Below are 22,628 nucleotides of genomic sequence, written 5' to 3'. Positions count from 1 at the left end.
TTTGTATAAACTATTTTACATGCAACTTTTTATTTATGTTATAATGTTTATGACATTATTTCATTGGCTATACAAAATGACAACATACTATTTCATCAAATTCACATGCTATAATTTGGTTATTCACTGATGCCAAGATATTCAGGTTGCTTTCCATTATTTCAAATTATAAAAATTATTATAATAAGCATCATGTGTAAAGATCCTTTTTTTAAATTTTTTAAAATGTATTTTATTGATTTTCTTACAGAGAGGAAGAGAAAGGGATAGAGTTAGAAAAATCGATGAGAGAATCATCGATCAGCTGCCTCTTGCACACCCCCTACTGGGGAAATGCCTGCAACCAAGGTACATGCCCTCGACCGGAATTGAACCCAGGACCCTTGAGTCCACAGGCCTATGCTCTATCCACTGAGCCAAACCGGCTTCGGCGATCCTTTTTAATTTGAATATCACTTGGGATAAACTCCCAAGAACCACAGCTAACTTCCTCCCTCCCCCATTTTTTTCTTTCTTTTCATTTTATAAGTTTTATTATCGTGCCAGGGCTGCTATAATAAAGTACCACAAACTGAGTGGCTTAGACCATAGAAATGTACTGTCTCACAGTTCTGGATGCTAGAGGTATGAGATCAAGGTGTCATCAGGGTTTGCTCCTTTTGATGAAGAATAACCTATTTCATGCCTCTCCCTGGCTTCTGGTGGTTTTCTGGCTATACTTGGGATTCCTTGGCTTATATAAATATCAACGCAATTCCTGCCTTCACCTTCACATGGTGTCCCTGTGTGCATGTCTCTTTTTCCAAAATTTCCCATTTTATTTAGATACCAAATCATATTGGATCAAGGGCTTAATGTACTCCAGCTGACCTCATCCTAATTAATTATATGTGTAATGACTGTATTTACAAATAAGGTCAAAATTCCAAGGTACTAGGGTTAGGGCTTTAACAAAAGAATTTGGGGAACACAATTCAATCCAAAACAGAAGTTACACTTGTGATTAAAAAGCAAAAAATACAATGAAAAGGTGAAGGCCATTATGACCCTCTACCAACTCTTTCCACAGAAGTAATCACTATTAACACCTTAACTTTTCTAACATTTGAACAACATCTGGGCCTCCCATAAACACCATTTGGTCCTGCTGTACAAAGACTAAATCTAATATGGCAATTTTTATTTACTGTAAACGATAAAGGGGCAGCCTCTGAACACCTAAACATTTAAACTGTTTTCTCACTTGGAAAGTCTCTGCAGAATCATAGAGTCACATATATCAGTGCTAAAAAGACTTCAAGGTAGCCTGGCTTAAGTTTAGATGGTGGTAATATATTTTTTGAGTGGCTTTAGAGTCACATCTAGGTCCAAAATGGTGTGCCATCTACAGGCTATACATTACTTCTCTAGACCTAGGTTCTTTCACCTATAAGGTAATATTACCTACCTTCATGGACTTATAAATATTTAATGAGGTAACACATTGAAGGCTCAAAATAAGCACTCAATTAACTGTCACATTATCCAGTTAAACATGTATTCTAAATTGTGATAAAAACATACATAGAAAACCATTTGTAATTATACAGAGCAGCAGTGTTAAGTACATTTGCAATGTTGCGTAAAATATCTCCAGAACATTTTCTTCTTGCAAAACTGAAAGCGCAGGCCCATTAAACAACTCTCATTTCCCTCTCTCCTCCAGCCCTTGCTCTACTTCCTGTTTCTATGAATTTGATTACTTAGCTACTGCATGTACATGGAATCATATAGTACTTGTTATCCTTTTTTAAAGATATGTCAATGAGAGTATGTAACTTATGAAAGATCTCACTAGTGAAGCCAGAAGAGATCTGGATTTTCTGATTCTTAAAACAGTGACTCATCTGTGGTTATTTTTTAGTTGCAGTTAAAATATGAACGCCTTCTGATAGCCAGGATTTTTACAAGTTCTACTTATATCTACCATTGAGTAAAACTCTATTTAAACCATATAGCTTTTAAAAGACCTAGAAATCAAGATTTATGGGTTTAAATATGCCAGGTTCTTTTGCCATACTGCTAATTTATAAAAACCCCAGTGTTGCCAATATTAAACAGAACTAGAACTAATAGGAACAACAGTCAAACCAAAACGAAGTATAACAATCTCTAAGTCAAAAAGGGTAAGTCTGTTACAGTTACCAGCTTACAGTGCCTGGATGCTGGGAGGGAGGGATGTCAGCCTCTTAAAGAAATGCACATGTGGTCTGGGCAACAACTGAACTTCAAAACAGATGTAGGGATCATGCTGCCACATGTAGTACAGACATCCACACAGCCCTTACTGGTGGGATTCACTAAGAAATATCCCCCACTGTAGACATTACTATTTAAATTTACTTTTCACGGGGACTTACCCTAAAGGTCCCAAGGAGCACCATCCAGGCAATTTAGATTGAAATACAGTGTGTCTGTCTTGGAAACATGTTTCTGAAAGGCATAGATCTAAGAATTCCCTTCACTGCATGCTGAGGTTGGGACCCAATAGGAGAACTGGGGGCGGGGGTGGAATACGGAGAGGACTGGGACTTAGAGAAGTGGATCTGGTCAATGTTCTATTAACTAAGACAACTCAATTAAGGTTATAGTTTAATGGAAAAGCCAACATGATCATAAAACAAAAATAAAACAAAATAAACAGAAAACATAAAACAGGTCATCCGGAGAACATCACTAAACATCTCAAACATCCTGTTCCTAATTGGCTATAAATGTCTTGATCTGGCCTATTTGAGCAGTGGCAATTTACTAAAAAACAATCTGATACAATTTAGAGTTATAATAAGCAGACCTCTAAATGAAATGGGGAAAAAAAGAAAAAGTTAGCCAAGAACACAAATGGTATCTCATTTTGCCCCATTTTCATTCCGGGAAGTTTAATAATAAGTTCAATGCATTCACATTAATGACTCAGTAGACAGTTACCACTCCCCAAAAACATGCACACATAGACATAAAAACGTTCACAATTAGGCTTCATGTGGGGAGTGAACTGTTGATTATATGATGAACTTAAAAGACCTGGGAATGAGAATAGCAGTGATTTCCACATGTCCCAAGCTCTGCAAAATGCTTAACACCGTATATACACTGCAAAGTTAGGAAATGCTGAGAAAACGGTATCAGACTAAATAGAAATAGGATACTTGGGAAGGCAGCTGCCATTCGGTGGCTTTACCTAAGCACTCGTGGAGCTGGGTAGCCCACTGCCAGTCTCCACTGTCCAACAGTATGGAAACAGCTTTGGTGGTTTCCAAAGCTCTGAGCAAAATACTTTTAGAAAACTATGGAGAAATTGTCCATGCTTTTCTTTTCTCTGTTGCTGGCTCCCAGGAAGTTATATTGACTAATAGGTAGAGAAATGGTAGAGGACTCAATTTGCAATGCATCCCTGAGCAAAGGTCCCAAGGATGTAAAGGAACACCACAAGGCAGTAAGGAGGGAGAGAAGACAGGGTCTCTACATGCCCCTGTCCTGGAGCGTGGCACAGAGGAGGAATATGGGGTAGCTGCTGGGATCACCTGATAGCCTTCTCTCCCTCTTGTACATTCTTCCTTGGTTTATTTCAAGGATCCTGCCACCTCTCCCCTTACATTTCTCAGTGAATGGTGCTGCCATCCACCCTGATGCCTCAGTCCAAAAACTGTACTCTCTTGGAGGGAAACAGAATTGCCCAGGCTTTTGATTCCAGAGAAGACACAATGTCAAACCCAGTCCCCAGCAGAGAAAATAAATAGTTTGGGCATTTCTGAAGGATATTGTGAAGTCACATCCACATCATACTCGGCTGTCTACCTTACCCAAGATGACACCCCTTCCCAGGTGGCCACATCCCAATGACTGATGGATGCAGAAGGATAAAGGCCCTGCCCTCCTGTCTCAATGCAGGTGAGCAATGAAAGGACTCCTACCTGTCCCTGTAGGCACAGAATAGGTTCCTGAAGAAGTGCTCGGCAGCTAACCTTTCCCTCTACACAATCCTGCCTCGTTTCTTCCCCTCCACAGCTGTCACTCCACTAAGCACTCCCACTAATCTCCATCTCAAAATCATGTTTCCTGAGAGCCCAACATCACATCAATCTCCTCACTCACTTCTCTCGGGGAGCAAAACTGACCTATTGGCCAAAATGCACAGCAACATACATTCCTCTCCTCTGGCTTTCCAACTTGACTTACTTGTAGAAAGGATGAGCTCTGCTCTACTCTTGCAACATGTTTAGTCAAAGGCTCATTCCGTGCCTGTGGTGCTTCAGCTTGCTGTGTCCGGATCATTCATCTATCAAATCTACAGAGGCCCAAGTGAACCACAGACTTAAGTTACATTCCTAAATCTGCTTTATGAGTTAAAGGACAAATGCTTTGATTTTCAACTACCTATCTCCAACATGTGTATCAACTAGTTCCTAACGAGGGAGAAGACAGAGGTGTCATTAGTCCCTTAAATCTCCACATTTTCCTTAACTGCTCCCCTCTCCTTTCCCAAACAAGGAATCAGTACAAGTCCTACCTTTTTGTATCTCAAATGTATTTTCTATTCCAAAGCCATTACCCTATTTATCTTCAACTTTATTTTTATTGTTGACACTATTACAGATGTCCCCAATTCCCAACCCTTTGCCACCTCCACCCAGACCCCACCTCCCTTCCCTCTAGCCATCACCACACTGTTGTCTGTGTCTATGGGTTATGGACGGATGTTCTTTGGCTAATCCTTAACCTTCTTTCATCCAGTCTCCCCCTCCTGCACTGGTAGGGTCCCTAGTGGCTGGTGGTGGAGGGAGGGGGAGGAGGGGAAGACAGGCCAGGTACTCCCTCCCTTCCCCGGGCTGGCCCCGCCCCCTGGTCAAACTTCCAAAAGAACTCCTGGTCCAGGGGACAATTTGTATACAATCTTTTATTATATAGGATGGTAGCATCCAAAGAAAGAGATTCTTGTCAGGTCACCATGGCTAGGACTTCCAGTACTATGTTGAATCAGAGTAGGTGAAAATGGGCATCCATGTCTTATTCCTGTTCTTACAGGAAATGGTTTTAGTTTTAACCCACTGAGTATGATGCTGGCTGCAAGTTTGTTATATATAGACTTTATTATGTTGAGGTACAACCCCTCTATTCTCACTTTGCTGAGAGTTTTTATTAAAAAAAAAATGGTTGTTAGATTTTGTCGAGTGCTTTTCCTGTATCTATTGATATGATCATGTGATTTTTGTCTTTTAATTTATATGATATATCACATTTATTGATTTGAGAATATTTTAACAGACTCACATCCCTGGAATAAATCCAACTTAGTCATGGTGTATGATCTTTATAATATATTGTTGGATCTGATTTTGTTGAGAATTTTATCACTATGTTCATTGGAAAATTGTCCTGTAATTCTCTTTCTTTGTAAAAGTGTCTCTATTTGGTTTTGGACTTAGGGTAATTCTGGTCTAAAAGAAAGAGCTTGAAAGTATTCCTTTCTCTTGGATTTCTTGGGATAGTTTGAGGAGGACAGGTCTTAGTTCTTTGAATGTTTGGTAAAACTCCCCTGTGAAGCCATCTGGACCAGGGCTTTTGTTTGCTGGGAGTTTTTTGTTTTTGTTTTTTATGACTCCTTCAATTTCATCAGTTGTTATCAGCTTATTCAGGTTATCTGATTCTTCCTGATCCAGTTTTAGAAGGCTGTATTTTTTCAGCAGTCACATTGTCCAACTTATTGGCATATACCCTGTTTCCCCCAAAATAAGACAGTGTCTTATATTATTTTTTTCTCCCAAAGTTGTGCTAGGTCTTATTTTCAGGGGATGTCTTATTTTCGGGGAAACACGGTAGTTGTTCATAGTATTTTCTAACAATCCTTTGTATTTCTGTGGTTGTCAGTTGTTATTTCACTACTTTCATTTCAGATTTTTATTTGGTTCCTCTCTGTTTCTTAACAAGTCTGGCTAAAGGTTCATCAATCTTCTTTATCTTTTCGAAGAACCAACTCTTGGTTTCAGTGATCTTTTATATTGTGTTTTTGTTTTATTTTTTAGCCTCTATGTCATTTATTTCCACTCTGATACTTGCTATGGCCTTTGTTTTGAAGTCCATTTTTGGCAGATATAGGTATTCCTACCCCACTTTTTTTTTCTTATAAATTTTTTATTTATTAATTTATATTTTTTTACATATATGTCCCTATTCCCCCATTACTCCCCACCCCTACTTATGCCCCACCTCCTTGTTGTCTGTGTCCATTGATTAGGCTCATATGCATGCATACGGTCCCTCTCCCCCTTACTCCCACCGACCCCCACCTTCCCTGAGGTTTCATGGTCTGACTGATGTTTCTCTGTTTCTGGATCTATTTTTGTTCATCAGTTTATATTGTTCATTATATTCCACAAATGAGTGAGATCATGTGATATTTATCTTTCTCTGCCTGGCTAATTTTGCTTAGCATAATGCTTTCCAATTCTATCCATGTTGTTGCAAAAGGTAAGAACTCCTTCTTTACCACAGTGTAGTATTCCATTCTGTAGATGTACCATAGTGTTAATCCACTCATTTGCTGATGGACACTTAGGCTGTTTCCAGATCTTAGCTATGGTGAATTGTGCTGCTATTAACATAGGGGTGCATATATCCTTTCTGATTTGTGTTTCTAGTTTCTTGGGATATATTCCTAGAAGTGGGATCACTGCATCAAATGGGAGTTCCATTTTTAGTTTTTTGAGGAAAATCCATACTATTCTCCACAGTGGCTACACCAGTCTGCATTCCCACCAGTAGTGCATGAGGGTTCCTTTTTCTCCACATCCTCACAAGCACTTGTCATTTGTTGATTTGTTGATGATAGACATTCTGACAGGTGTGAAATAGTACCGCATTTTTGTTTTAATTTGCATCTCTCTGATGATAAGTGACTTTGAGCAGGTTTTCATATGTTTCTTGGCCTTCCTTATGTCTTCTTTCAAAAAGTGTCTATTTAGATCAGTTGCCATTTTTTTTGATTGGGTTGGATATGTTCTTTTTGTTAAGCTGCATGAGTTCCCTGTAAATTTTGGAAATTAAACCCTTATCATTGATATCATTGGCGAATATGTTCTCTCATGCAGTGGGCTTTCTTGTTGTTTTATTGATGGTTTCCTTTGCTATGCAAAAGCTTTTTATTTTGATGTAGTCCCATTTGTTTATTTTCTCTTTAGCTTCCATTGCCCTAGGAGTAGTATCAGTGAAGTTCTTTCGACATACATTTGATATTTAGCTGCCTGTGGATTCCTATAGTATTTTCATGGTTTCCCGTCTTATGTTTAAGTCCTTTATCCATGTTGAGTTTATTTTTGTGTATGGTGTAAGTTGGTGATCTAGTTTCATTTTTTTGCATGTATCTGCCAGTTTTCCCAACACCATTTGTTGAAGAGACTGTCTTGACTCCATTGTATGTTTGTGCTTCCTTTGTCAAATATTAATTGAGCATAGTGATTTGAGTCAATTTTTGGGTTCTCTATTCTATTCCATTGGTCTGTATGTCTGTTCTTGTGCCAGTATCAGGCTGTTTTAAGAAGAGTGGCTTTATAATACAGCTTGATATCTGGTATTGAGATCACACCTACTTTGTTCTTTCTCAGGATTGCTATAGCTATTTGGGGTCTTTTTTATTCCAGATAAATTTTTGGAAAGTTTGTTCTAAGTCTGTGAAATATGTCATTGGTATTTTATTGAGAAGTGCATTGATTTTATATATTGCTTTGGGTAGTACAGACATTTTGATGATGTTGATTCTACCAATCCCCATGAACATGGTACGTTCTTCCATTTGTTTATGTCTTCCTCTGTATCTGTTTTCAATGTCGTGTAGTTTTCCCCATATAGGTCCTTTACTTCCTTAGTTAAGTTTATTCCTAGGTGTCTTAATTTTTTTAGTGCGATGGTAAATGGGATTGCTTTTTTAGTCTCTCTTTCTGTAAGTTCATTATTGGTGTATAAAAATGTCACAAATTTCTTGGTGTTAATTTTGTATCCTGCTACATTGCCAAATTCATTTATTAAGTCTAATAATTTTTTGATGGAGTCCTTAGGGTTTTCTATGTACAGGATCATGTCATCTGTGAATAAGGATAGTTTTACTTCTTCTTTTCCAGTTTGGATGCCTTTTATTTCTTCTTCTTGTCTGATCACATGGCTAGTATTACTTCCAGCACTATATAGAACAGGAGTGGTGAGAGTGGACATCCCTGTCTTGTTCCTGTTCTTAGGGGAAATAGTTTTAGTTTTTGTCCATTGAGTATGATGTTGGCTGTGGGTTTATCATATATAACTTTTATTATGTTGAGGTATGATCCTTCTATTCCCACCTTGTTGAGAGTTTTTATCAAGAAAGGGTGTTGGATTTTATCAAATGCTTTTTCTGCATCAATTGATATGACTACATGATTTTTATCCCTCAATTTGTTTATGTGTTGTATCACGTTTAATGACTTGCAAATATTGTGCCATCTTTGCATCCCTGAGATGAATCCTACGTGGTCATGGTGTATGATCTTTCTGATGTACTGATGGATTCAATTTGCTAGAATTTTGTTGAGGATTTTGGCATCTATATTCATGAGGGATATTGGCCTGTAATTCTCTTTCATTATTTTGTCTTTATCTGGTTTTGGTATTAGGGTGATACTGTTTTCATAGCGGGAGCTTGGAAGTGTTCATTCCTTCCTCTTGAATTTTCTGGAATAGTCTGAGGAGGATAGGTTTTAGTTCTTCCTTGAATGTTTGGTAAAACTCCCCTGTGAAGCGATCTGGCCCTGGGCTTTTGTTTGCTGGAAGCTTTTTGATGTCTGTTTCAATTTCTTCCATAGTTTATCACCCTATTGAGATTTTTAGAATCTTTTTTTTTCTTTTGGTCTAGGAAGCTTTTTATTTTTCTTTCCATTTTAAATGATAGGCTAACCCAGTTGGATAGAGTAGTGTTGGTTGCAGTTCCTTGTTTTTCATTACTTTGAGTATTTCCTGCAAATCCCTTCTGGCCTAAAGTGCTTCTGTTGAAAAATCAGTTGACAGTCATATAAGAGCTCTCTCACAGGTTGATATCTATCTTGTTGCCTTTAAGAGTCTCTATTTGTTTTTAATCTTTGCCATTTTAACTATTATGTGTCATGGTGTAGATCTCTTTGAGTTCATCTTGATTGGATCTCTTTGTGCTTCCTGAACTTGTGTAAATTTTTCTTTTACCATGTTGAGAAGTTTTCTGCCATTATTTCTTCAAATAGATTCTCTACTCCTTGCTCACTTTCGAGAATTCTCCTTCTGGTGTCCCCATACTGCATATGTTGTTACACTTGATGTGTCCCAGATACTTTCCTTGTTTCTTTTAATTCTCTTTTCTTTTTGATGCTCTGCTTTGGTGCTTACTGTTATCTTGCCCACTAATTTGCTGAATTGATCCTCAGCTTCATCTAACCTGCTGTTGATTCCTTCTGATGCATCCTTCATTTCAGACATTGTATTCTTCATTTCTGACTGGTTAGTTTTTATGGTTTCTATGCTCTTTTGGGTTCTTACAATCTCTTTAAATTCTCACAAAATCATCCATTCTTTCTCTAAGGTCCTTGAGCATCCTTAATTCCTTGTTTTAAAACTCTGCATTTAATATTTTGGTTGCTTCCATTTCATGTTTTCATTCAGGAGATTTTTCTTTGTCTCTCCATTTTGTCTCTGTGTATTAGGTATATCTGCTATGACTCCGAAACTTGTTATGATGTCCTTATAATGAAGGTGTCTTTTGAGCTCAGTGGCACAATCTTTCAATCACTTGAGCTCAGTGCTCCAGGAATGCTTCTTGGGCATTATGTGCACCCTCTGTTGTTGTAAGGTGAGTCTTAAATGCTGTCTGCTCTTCCTGAGTGGAGTTAACCCTTCAGGCTGGTTGACTATAAGGGTAAACCTCAATCACTGTATGTGAGATGCTGTGCATGGGTTGTGCCCCAAAGCGGAGTTGTGCCCAGCAGGTTTGGTACCTGCTGGAATCGTCCATTGGGTGAGCTGCTTGTGTGCCTAACTGGGTCAAGTTCTTGTGTGGTCTGAAGCCCACCACTGGTTGTGTTGATTCTGAGTCACTTGGGTGGGGTTCAGGTATAGGTCACTGTCAGACATTGTGTGTTACTGGCTTTGGGCTACCTGTCTGAAGTTGCCATGTTTTTCAATATTTGTGTCTGCATCTACTGGACCTGGGTGTGTGTGGGTCTAATCGCTGTAAAAATGTCCTCTTCCTCCAGCTTAGAGCTGGGGCTGACCTGTGAAATTTTCAGAGGCTCCCCGAGGTCTCCCTTTACCTGTCAGCTACTCTACTTTCACTTGTGATTGGTTAGTCTTCCTCCACAGCCTTTTGAAGGAAGCCTGTAGGATGATCCCAGGCTAGCTGAGATCTACAGCCCCTTCCACAGGGGCAACTAGGTCCCTTATGAGGATCACATAGTAAAGGCACTCAATGAGGGGAAAGTGGCCCATGCCTCAAAGGCAAACAACTCAGTCTTTGCCAGGGTTTCCAACTCTAGTTCCCCTGGAGGGTTTCACTCTCACTGCAGGGTCAGACTGGATGCAGCCAGCTGTCCTCTCTGCAGGAGTAAGACCAGCCACCCTAGGTTCAGGGCAATAGGTCGAGTCTTCCTTTGGGAATGATACTGGCTCTATCCACATGAGGACCCTAAGCATTTCACCCCTGTCCCAGATAATAGCCTCCAGTGGTCTCTCATTATTCTTCTTTAAAAAAAAAAAAAAAAAAAAAAAAAAAATATATATATATATATATATATATATATATATATATATATATATATATAATTGATTTTTTTTTTTCCAGAGAGGAAGGGAGAGGGATAGAAAGCTAGAAACATTGATGAGAGAGAAACATAGACCAGCTGCCTCCCACACACCCCCCACCGGGGATGTGCCCACAACCAATGTACATGCCCATGACCAGAATCGAACCTGGGACCCCTTAGTCCGCAGGCCGATGCTCTATCCACTGAGCCAAACCGGTTTCGGCTGGTCTCTCATTCTTAATATCCCAGCGCTAAGCTGCTGTCCCTGTTCCCCATGGACTTTGCCCAACGGACGGGTATCTGGGACTTGGCAGGACTGATCCAAACAGTCTCCCATTGGGGGTGGAGCCCACAAGCCTGTAAGAGGGAGCAGGTACTTTTTCCCCTTCCTGGGGTAGCAAAACCTAAACTCACAGGGGAGACTGGATTTGCCTCCCCACCATGTAGCCACACAGTCCAGCACTCGTCCATCTGGATCCTGGACAAAAGCTTCCCCAGGAGACACAGTCGGAAAATCTCAGCTCTACAGGGCTCTCTGGTTCCCCGTGACACTGAACTCTGTAGGAATGGGCCAGTAAAGTGATTCAACAGGTTGGGGGAGGGGCACTGGCTGTACCCTTGAGGTTGGGGAGACTGGCCTTCTTTCCCAAAGACATACAATTTAATAATGGAGTCTCTGCCAACAGTCTCCCCAGGGGGGAAGGGGGAGAAAGAGTCACTGTTGGGTGTAGTCAGCAGAGCCCTTTGCAGGACTTGAGTGTAGCAGCGTGGCCTCACCAGCAGTTGAGTCTGGACCATTCACTCCCAGGCTGGTGCTGTAACAAAATGAGTGCTCCCCCTGGAAAGGTGTGGTCTAATTCTCCCAGGTAGACTGAATCCCCACTGATTTTCATCACCAGATGCTGTGAAGCTCCTCTTACCATCTTTGTTGCTCTGAGTTGGGGATCCCAGTGTGGGGTGAGGACACATGCTCCTAGTGGGAGGATAGTTTTGCAGCCATGGTAACTCTCCAGCTTCTCAGCCACCGCTGCACCTGAGCACGGAGGGAGGTTTGGGGGGGTATACGGGGGTAGAGCAGATAGGAGGTTGAGGGGGGCTATGTCTTTCCATGTCTGTACCCTTCTTACCTGTCTCAATGTGGCTTCTTCTGTTAAGTCTTGGTTATTACATTTCAGTTCAGCTAGCCTTCAATGGGTTATTCAGGTTGATTGCTCTGTAATTTAGCTGCAAATCTAGTTTGGTGCCAAGAGCAGGTGGGTGTAGTAGCTTCTACCTACTCTGAAGTCATCTTGGAACCCACTATCTTATTTATATTTATATAATCCAGGTGCCTCCCGCCCAAACCCTGCAACTATCATTTAAACTCTACTAATGAAAATCCTTGCCTTCCAGGTTAAGTAAATTTTGTTTTAGTATGAGCCGTTGGCTTATATCAGAAACTACCTCTTTGTAACTCTCATGTATATGAGTTACATGATATGATAAATGGGACATCCATTCTTATTATCATTAAGAAGAAGACCTTTTCTAGCTTTTCCTCTACTACTTTCCTACATGCTCATCAGATTGCCTTAGGTTCCCCAAGTTCCATGCATGCCCTGGGCTTCTGCTCACCTGGAAACTCCTACTTCACGATGCAATATCGTGAGGCCACTGCCCACTCATCTTCTGAAAGCGTTTTTGACCACCTCTGCATATTTCCTAATCTCCTCTCAACAAAGCTTTTCCTTCTTTCTGTGGGCTCCCACAGTACCTTCCATAAGCTCTTCTCCTTTTCTTGTTATAGTATAATAAAATACCTTGATCCTTGAGGCATTCCCCAAATCTGCTTGTAAAGAGTTGGTACTCAGGATATATTTAAGGAATACATGACTAAAGGAAGGATTAAGAAAAACTAGAGAGCAAGGGAGAAAGCGGGAAGGCATGCTAATCATGACAAATACACCTCTCTCAATGCCAATACTTCCAGTAGCTCCTTCAATTGCCCTAAACCACTAATTTATGAACAAACTCACAAGTTGGCACCCATGGCACTCCAAAATTTCTGCAAAACCATTTTTCTAATCTTAATTTCTAATTCCCTCCACAAATATCTTATTTTTAGGCCTAACTAGAATAATAATGTTTCCTTCTGTCTGTTCATTCACTTCTTTCCAAGTGGAAACCCCACCACTTTGTTCCTCTCTTATTTACTCATTAAGCAAATAATCACTGAATGTTTGCTATGTGCCCTGCAGGCACTTTTTCTAGACATTAAAAAAGTCTCTGTTCTCATGAAATTTGTAACCTATTTGGGAGGTAATGAAAAGTTAGTAAAAGATCATTATGTCAGGGGTGGTCAACATTAAAAAGAAGAATAAGTCAAAATAAAAACAGTGCGTTCCTCAGACCGGTAAGAAGAAGGCTCCTCAGAGAAGGTGATACCTGAGCAGTGCCCTGAAAGAGGCACAAGAAGAGGTCCTGGGCTCTCTGGGGGAGAGCTGGGAAGACATGTGAGCAAATGTGAAAGCTTAAGCCCTAGGCAAGGTTTCTGGGCACAAGGAGCAGCAAGGAGGCCAGGGTGTACTGGGGTGAAGTGAGAAAGTGGGGAGATGATTACCCAGGTCACATAGGGTGAGACTGTGGAGGTCCTCGTAAGTCAAGTACAGACTTGCCAGTTTACTCTGAATGACACAAGAAACTACTGGAAGGTTCTGAGCAGAGGCACCTTCTAAAAGATCTTTCAGACTAAGAACAAAGGAGCGCAAAGGTGAAAGCAGGACATAGATGAGGAGAACTGCAGTGGTCCTCATGAGGGTTGACAGTGGCTTGAATGGAGGTAGAAGCAGTGAAACTGGTGAGTAGTAGTCAGATCCTGGTTATATTTCAAAGACTGAACTGACAGACTTATTGATAAACTAGATATGAGGTATAAGAGGACAAGGGTCACCATAGATGATTCCAGGATTTCAGACCTGAGAAACAGGAAAAATGAAGATTGCTTTTAGTGAAAAAAACTCTCAACAAAGCAGGTACAGAAGGAACATATCTCAACATAATAAAACCGGAATCACAAACCCACAGCTGATATCATACTCTGGTGAAAACATGAAAGCTTTTCCTCAAGATCAGGAACAAGAAAAGGATGACCACTAACACCACTAATCAACATAGTATTTAAAATCCTAGATACAGCAGTCAAATGAGAAGAAGAAATAAAAGGCATCCAAATAAAAAAGGAAGAAGTAAAACTCTCATTATGTCAGACTACATAATACTTTATATAGAAAACCCTAAGGACAATACCAAAAGCTACAGGATATAAAATCAATATGCAGAAACTAGTTGTGTGTTTATGGCAAAATTAAGACTGCAATTTACAATTGCACAAAAAAACAAAATACATAGGAATAAATTTAATGAAAGAGGCAAAATACTTTGAGATACTGAAGAAAGAAACTGAAGAAGGAATGGATGGATATACCTTCCTCATGAATTGGAAGGATTAATATTGTTAAGATGTATTTAATACCTAAAGCAATACAGAGTCAATCAAATCCCTATAAAAATACCAATGACATTTTTCTCAAAATTAGAATGACTAATCCTAAAATTTATACAAAATTTATACAAAAAAACACAAGAGACCTTGACTAGCCAAAGAACTTTTGAAAAAGAACAAAATGGGATGTTATAACATTACCTGACATCAAACTATACTACAAAGCTACAATAAACAAAATGGAACAGTGGTGGCATTAAAACATATATGTAGAACAATGGAATAGAATAGACAGCCCATAAATAAATCCTCACTTATACAGTCAATTAATCCATGACAAAGGAGATGAGGATACACAATGTGTTAAAGAAAGTTTCTTCAATAAGTGGTACTGGAAAAACTGGACAGAAACATGCAAAAAATTAAAACCAGACCACTTTCTTACAATGTATGCAAAAATAATCTCAAAGGGAATTAAGAATTTAAATGTAAGACCTGAAACCATAAAACTCTTAGAACAAAACATAGGATGTGCCTCCTTAGGCAAAGGCAACAAAAGAAAAAATAAACTACCGGGACTATGTCAAACTAAAATTATTCAATAGCAAAGGGAACCATCAACACAAAAAAAGACCATTTACTAAATGAGAGAAGACATTTTAAAATGATACATTCAATAAGGAATTAATATCCAAAATATATAATAAACTGATACAACTTAACAACAACAAAAACAAATGATCTGATTTAAAAATGGGCAGAGGACCTGAATAGACAGTTCCAAAGGGGACATACATATAAGCCAACAGGCCTATGAAAAAATGCTTAACATCTCTAATCATTAGGGAAATGCAAAATACATATCAATAACATACTACCTCACACCCTTCAGGCTGGCTATCAACAAGAAATCAAGTAGTAAATGCTGGCTAGGATGAGGAGAAAAAAGAACCTTGGTACAATGCTAATGGGATTGTAAATTAGTGAAGTCACAATAAAAAACAGACTGGAGATTCTTCAAAAAAATAAAAATAAAGTTGTCATGTAATCCAGCAATTCTACTTCTTGGTATTTATACAAAACAAAACCAAAAACACTAATTCAAAAAAATAAATGCAGCCCTATGTTCATTGCAACATTACTAGTAATAGCTAAGATATGGAAGCAACCAAGATCCATCAATAGATGAGTGGATAAAGAAGATGTGATACACACACACACACACACACACACACACACACACACACGAGAGGAATATTATTCAACCATTAAAAGAATAAAATCCTGCCATATGCAATAGCATTGATGGACCTAGAGGGTACTATGTTAAGTGAAATAACTCAACAAGTCAGCCAGAGAAAGACAAATACTATATTATTTCACTTATATGAGAAATCTTTAAAAAACACACAAATGAAATAAAAAAAAATAGAAACAGACTTATAGCTATAGAGAACAAGTGGATGGTTGCCAACAGGTGGTGGACGGATGGGAAATAAGTAAACAGACACATAAAAATAGTAAAAATAAAGAAAGTAAAATACTAGAAGAGGACGTTCATTCACAACTGGCAGTGCTTTACAAGAGGGGGGCTTTGGAAGAGGAATCTGCAGCTACCTGAAGGGGTACCTATCTTGTCCCAGAATTCCACCTTGCCTCTGCTGTCTTTTACTAATTATATGCTGTAATAAAAGTTCTGTGAACGCGGTCTCTTTCTCTATCAAAATGTATTATTGTTCTGTAGTCATCATTCTACTTGTGATGATGTGAGATGACACAATGCCTGCGTGGTGAGAAAAAGTGAGGCGAATACACTGGACAAAGGGATGATCCACTTCCTAAGTAGAATGGCACAAGACTTCATCACACTACTCAGAACAATTTAAAACCTACGTCTTGCTTATTTCTGGAATTTTTCATTTAATATTTTTGGATGGCCAAGAAGTAAAACCGCCAATAAGGGGGACTATTATAACAATAGAAACTAGCAACAGATGTAGACATAATTATGTTTCCAAAATATCCATGTCTGCTCCTTGGCTGACCAATCCCTAGTGCCATTCTGCCAGCATCAAACCTACTGTCTACTTATTCTGTGTCCACTGCCTGTCTTGCATCTCAATGTACAAACACCATCATCTCTGAGACATCTGGTTTTCTAAAAATGCAGGGTACTCTCTGTAGAATGTTCTGACAATAATGTATTACACTAAAAAAAAAAAAAACCACCCCGAAAACATACAATTTGGAGTTGTCTCACAAACCACTGTTCAGAGTTCAGTTATAGAGAAAACTCTTATAGGAGGGGTCAGCCTTTTTGTTCTATTCAGGCCTTCAACGAATTGAGTGAAATTCACACATATTAGGGAGGATGATCCGCTTTACTCTGCCTATTAGTTTAAATGTTAATCACATCCCAAAACACCCTCACAAAAAACCCAGAATAATGTTTGACCAAATGGACCAGTCAAGCTGACACATACAATTAACCATCCTATACAATGAGACTAATTGAGAGGTTTAGGTTTATACCTGTCCCTAAATATAAAGACACCCTATATATATATATATTTTTTTTATGAAGGTAGCAAAACAGGGCTTATTCCTTCAGTGAGGAAAGGACTTTGAAATAATGGTGCTGGGATAATGGAGTATCCATATGGAAGCAAAATAAATATAGACACCCACCTTAGACCATTCAATAAAACTGTTACAGGTAATCTCAGACCAAATGGCAAAGGCAAACCAATATACTTTTAGAAGATGGAAGGTCTTCATGACCCTGGAGTAGGGAAATTTTTCTTAAATAAGATACAAAGTTATTAACTATAAAGAAAAATTTTGATAAATCTAACTATAATAAAATTTAAAATATTTTCCTTGAGCCCTGACCGGATGGTTCTGTTGGTTAAAGTGTCATACCATGTACCAAAAAGGCACATTTGATTTCTGGTCAGGGATCATACCTAAGTTGTGGGTTCAATCCTTAGTCGGGATTGTAAGGGAGGTAACTAATCAATGTTTCTCATGTCGCTGTTTCTCTTTCTCCCTCTCTCTTTCTTTCCCACTCTGTCTCTCTCTCTTTTTCTGACTCTCTCCCCACTTTTCTCTCCCTCGAAAATCATTTTTTAAAAATTTTCCTTAAAAGAAAATGAGAAAATGTGAACACATAAACTATAGCATGGAAAAAAATAGCTGCAATACATGCAATAAAAATGGTACCTATATTCAAAACATATAAAGAATTTCTACAAATCAATAAGAAAAAGAAAGATAACCAAGTAGAATTAAAAAAAAAAAAATTAGGGCTGTAGATCCCACAGGTAGTAGGAGAACCTCCATGAGCAAGGAGACAGGGCTTTGGATGCAGGATGGAGTGGCAGAAGTCAGAGTTCCTCCCCCAAAGAGAGAGAGAAAGAGAGGGGGGGTAATGGGAAGGGAGAGAGACATTGATAGGCTGAAAAAAAATAGAGCTTATTCCTTCAGCTAATTTAAATTTCTCCTAAAAAGTCACCTCCTTGGAAAACATTCTAATAGTGAAACTTCATCATCTCTTTCCCTTACTTTACTTTGGCATATGTGACTTTTTTATTATTCTTATTGAGATATAGTTGATATATAACAGTTTCAAATGCACGACATTATTTGATATTTGTATGTATTGCAAGTTGATTACCAAAATAAGTCAATTAACATCCATCACCATAACTGCAAACAGTTCTTTTTTCTTATGATGAAACTTTTAAGACCTACTCTCTTAGCAATTTTGAAATATACAATACAGTGTTATTCTCTATAGTTACCATGCTGTATATTACATCCCCAGGTATTCCTTTTATAATTGAAAATGTGCACTCTTTAACCCTTTTTCTCCACCCCAACCTCCACATCCACCAATCTATTCTCTGTATCTATGAGCTTGTTTTTGTTGTGTTTTTTTATTCTACGTATAAGTGAAATCATGTGGTATTTGTCTTTATCTATCTGACTTATTTCACTTAGCATAGTGTCCTCTAGGGCCATCCATGTTGTTGTAAATAACAAGATTTCATTTTTTATGGTTGAATAACATTCATTAAATATATAGTATGAAATCCATTTTCTTTATTCAACCATCCACTGATGGACACCTACACTGTTTCCATATCTTGGCTTCTGTAAATAATGCTGTCTTTAGATCCACTGTGTATCTTCAGCCACTGCCATCCCACCTGGCAAACAGAACGTACCGTTCAAAAATTATCTGTCCAATGGCTTCATCAATAAAACTGCTTTTCAAAAACCAAGCATTCTGAAGAGATATAAAAGAGTCCTGTGACTTAACCAGCTGCTACACTATAACACTAATCATTGATTGGTGTTATTACATGGCATACTTGAGGTTACCAGAAACACTCCAAAAAACATATTATGTTAATATATTTCCAGCATAACATATTAACATATGCTAAGTACGGCAAGCAGGAAACAAAATGTGTATTTCATCTCTAAATGTGTATTTCATCTCTGTTCTAAAAATACAACTAATATAACTTGGTCTACCATTTCCAAATTTAATAATTAATCTGAATTTTTACTGAATTTTAGAATTTATAGAAGAAATTCTTGGTGTTTCACTCAGGCTGTTTCAATCACACTTGTGATACTCTAGGAACACAGAATAAGCCTGAGATTATATTACCACAATGAGAGCAGCATTGCATATACCATTAAATAAAACTAACAAATATTAAAATATGGCTTGTTATATAATTTTCAGAAGGCTACTGGATGACAAGTTACACATCCTTAGGGTGTAATATGTCCCTCTAAAACTTTTATGGAGAAAGTAACACTTCTAAGGTCCAAGAAAGTATTCCCAAAATGTACAACTGATTTGTAAACCAACAAGTATCTTCTGTCTTGCTGCATTTATGATCAACATCATATGATTATGTAAGTAGGTTTATGTAATTAGCTTCAGACTGCTAATACTTAAACAATTAATATTATTCTAGACAACTGTTTTTTATCAGTTAGTATTACAGGCCTGTCTACTACAATGAGAAGAAAAACTGTTTTCCCAATCTCGTATGTCCTCAACCTGATCCTACCAGCACTTTTTTCTCAGAACCCTAGTCAGGTCTTTCTCAATTTCAACCAACTCTATACTATAATTTAGTCTGACTACCACCTCCTGTCTCCCTTCTTCACTGCTAAGTTTCTTGAAAGAGTAACAAAGTTTACCATCTCCACTTCCTATTGTCCCCATCATTTTTCAATCTGTAGCTCTGGCTACTTCCTTCAACCTTCCATTAATCTATTCTCACCAAGGTCATTCCTACTAGTGGTTAAATCTGACTAGTGCTATCCAGATCTTAACTTGCTTCGTGCCCTACAGCTGCCCTGTCCAATACAGTAACTACTATCCATATGTGGCTATCAAGCCCTTCAAATTTAGTGAGTACAAATAATAAAGAAAGTGAATTTTGTCCGGTTGGCATGTCTCGGTGGTTGAGCATTGACCTATGAACCAGGAGGTCACAGTTCAGTTCTCAGTCAGGGCACATACCTGAGTTGTAGGCTTGATCCCCAGTGTGGGCCGTGCAGAAGGCAGCTGATCAATGATTCTCTCCCATCATTGATGTTTCTATCTCTCTCTCCCTCTCCCTTCCTCTCTGAAATCAATAAAAATATATTTTTTAAAAGGCAAATTTTGAAATTTTAATTAAATTTAAAAACTGACATTTGATTCAGTCATAGGTTTCTTTGGAATAATTTGTGTATATGAACCTACTTTTTCAACTATAAACTTAATGAAAACTACAGATCAAGAATTTCTGAAAATTTTAGCATCAAAATTAACATGTAATGTAAGCCTAAGTGTAACATATACACTAGATTTCAATGACTTAGTATGAAAAAAGGTTATAAAATAATCTCATTAATAAGTTTATATTAACTATATGTTGAAATGATAATATTTTGGATATACTAGGTTAAATAAAATTATTAAACTTAATTTTACCTATTTATTCTTCTTCAAGTGCCTATTGGAAAATCTAAACTTATCTATTTATTATTTTATTTCTACTGGACAGTGCTGCACTATAGGATTAGATTATTAGAATGATGGCTACTCATTCCTTCTTAAAACGCTGCTGCTGATATCTCCATTTACTTCCTTGACTCCCCATTTTTTGTCTGCCGTGCACCTATTCTCCCACCCACTCCTTAACTGCCAGTGTCTCTCAAGGTTGTCCTGAGGCCCTTTCTAGTACTCTCCCTAGAAGACAGATCTCACTCTCACCTAAGGCTTCCACTATTTCTTTACACTGGTGACTGGAAACCCTTCACTTACAAATCAGCTCGCTCTCCAGAGAACAGTATTCTCAACTACACCTATATCTAAGTACACCTGCACTTGATCTGCCATTGTATCTTTTGGATATTTACCTTATTAATATAAATCTGGCCCTTCTTATCCACTTCATTCAGGTCCTCTCAATTTCTCACCTTTACCACAAAATTATCTTCCAAAGTACTATCCTTGCCACCTTCCAAATCAATTTCCGTTTGTTGAGTCTCTAAGACCCACACCTGGACACATGATTTCTCTGTTCAAAATGCTTTGGTGATTTCCTCGCTGCCTCCAAGATAAAACAGAAATTCCTTATAGTCATACATAACTTGGTGCTTGCCTATCTCTCAGGCTTTATGCTTCATCACCAAACCTGTAACATCCAAACCTCAGATATGTCTAAGGACCTGAGTTCCCCAAATGCAACATTTCCTTTCTCACCACCATGCTTTCTTTGCACATACTCTCTCTGTTGACAGCAATATGACTCCTAAAACTCTATCCCTGCTCTCTAGTGATCCTTCAAAACTCAGCTAATACATCATCTTCCCGTGGAAATGTCTCCAAACCCTGAAGTTTGAGCAAGTGCTGTGTTGCCATCACACCTATTTACAGCTCTACTAATAACCCATCACACTGCCCTTGTATGATCTGGCCAGTCTGAGAATTCTCTGAAGATAGGAAAAAAGTGCTTTTACTTTCTCTCCATGAGTTATCTATATATATAAAAGCCTAATATGCAAACTGTCCTCATGGGAGTTTGATTGGGAGGCCGATCACTCACCATGACGTATGCTTACCATCAGGGGGCGGTGCTGAACAAAGGCAGGCCCTGGCTGGCAGCCAGAAGAAAGGCCCCATACAGAAGCTGGAAGGACTCTATCAGCCCTGATTGCCAGCCATGCCTAGGGACCCTACCTGTGCACAAATTTTGTGCACCAGGCCTCTAGTTCTTAATAATTACCTAATGGTAAATAGACACTACATTAAATAAGAGAAACCCACAGAATAAAATGCAAGGCTAGAAATTTTTTAATGGGCTAATAAAGTCAGTGAAATAAAAACGTTAACTCAACCATCCAAAAAATTTAATTACATGGTCTATGTTAGGACGTATTGATCTGGATATATAAAAAAATATATCCTAAGTAATCATTAAAATATCACATACTCAACAGAAGCAACAATTTAAAACCTTAAAGACTAAATATGTTATTCTATAACCTTGTTTTTCATATTATTTCAACTCTAATTCTACTTATCTGTTCCTTTCTTCAGTTCTTTACATTAATTTTCCTTCTAATTAAATTCTGTATTCTTTCCTTCCATCATCCAATCCTTTTCACTTCTACTTTCCCTTTCTCTGCTATTCTTTGAATATAACAGGAAGTTACAAATACTGTCTTTGCCATCTCTGACTGCAAGTTTATATTAAAGAAAGGAATGGTCAAAAAGCATTGAATGAAATTATGTCACCAGTCAGATTGTTAGACAAAACCACATGCATTGATCTAGGTGGATGATTTAATAATACTAAACAGTAACCTGAGCCATGTGCATACTAAGTAGTCTGACAGGCATCAGCCAGTCCTTGGGGTGATGACAGCAAGACAGTGGGGAGTAAGAGAAAAGAATAGCCAACTTGCCGGCGTTGAGGGCAGTCACAGCCCAGCCTCACAAAAGTCTGCAACTTGTGTCTGCCCTTCAAGAGGAAGCAGAAACGGCCATGGTGAATGCCAAGGAGCTGTCAGCTATCTGGACCAGCACAGCTGAGTAACCAATTTGACACAGAGCAACAGCAGCCAACTACCACCAGCTGCTAGCCTGAGCATACTGGCCTGGGTACAAACTTGGGGACACAAAATAAAGACTACTATTCTCAGGCAACTTCTGAATTTTAGTTTTACTACAGAATAGATTCTGAGAGAGGCGGAGAAGCACCTGGAGAGGAATTACATACAGTATTTAAACGAGGTTG

At 38.4% G+C, this 22,628-nt stretch overlaps 1 protein-coding gene across 4 annotated transcripts in view; it reads right to left on the bottom strand.

Annotated features, from left to right (window-relative positions):
• FANCC (FA complementation group C) overlaps positions 1-22,628 on the bottom strand; it is a gene marked incomplete at its 3' end in the record, with an annotated part of 222,335 nt that overhangs the window by 119,611 nt on the left and 80,096 nt on the right. The gene's annotated exons all lie outside the window — the stretch shown is intronic.

The sequence above is a fragment of the Pipistrellus hanaki genome (assembly GCF_964339955.1).
Source record: "Pipistrellus hanaki genome assembly, chromosome: 11".
Lineage (NCBI taxonomy): Eukaryota > Metazoa > Chordata > Mammalia > Chiroptera > Vespertilionidae > Pipistrellus > Pipistrellus hanaki.
This window is presented reverse-complemented; position numbering and strand designations above follow the sequence as displayed.